Genomic DNA, 538 nt, shown 5'->3' with positions numbered 1-538 from the left:
AATTTTGGTTTTGTGGGATTTTGTAGGGTTTTGTGGGATTTTGTAGGGTTTTGTGGGATTTTGTAGGCTTTTATGGGGGGTTTACATTGCTTTAAACGTGTTGACGTTCGTGAGAAAAACAGATTGTGGTTCGGTTTTTCACAGTTTTTCTTTTAAGAGTCGATTTTTAGTTTTAAGGGGGATTTTGTAGATTTATTGTGAATTTGTGTTGCTGTAAATGTATTGGCGTTGGTGTTGGTTTAAGGAAATAGATTGTGGTTGTTTGTATTTAGGAGTTTGGTTTTGAGGGGATTTTGTACGTTTTCTGGCGTTTTAGGTTGTTGTAAATGTATTGAATATGAAATTTGTATTTATATTTAGATTTTTTTTTTGTCCTTCACTTAGTGTTTTAATGTATTGCTATCCATTTTATGTGTTCACATCTATGCAAATTATATTTACACTACCGTAAGCAAACAAGAGGAGAGAGAATGTGAACTTTTATACCATGGGTGCAGCTGACCAAATGTGGAAGAGACTTGTGTCAGCCTCTAGTAAA

The sequence above is a fragment of the Helianthus annuus genome, chromosome 16 (assembly GCF_002127325.2).
Source record: "Helianthus annuus cultivar XRQ/B chromosome 16, HanXRQr2.0-SUNRISE, whole genome shotgun sequence".
Classification (NCBI taxonomy): Eukaryota; Viridiplantae; Streptophyta; class Magnoliopsida; order Asterales; family Asteraceae; genus Helianthus; species Helianthus annuus.
Note: the sequence above shows the minus strand (reverse complement) of the source record.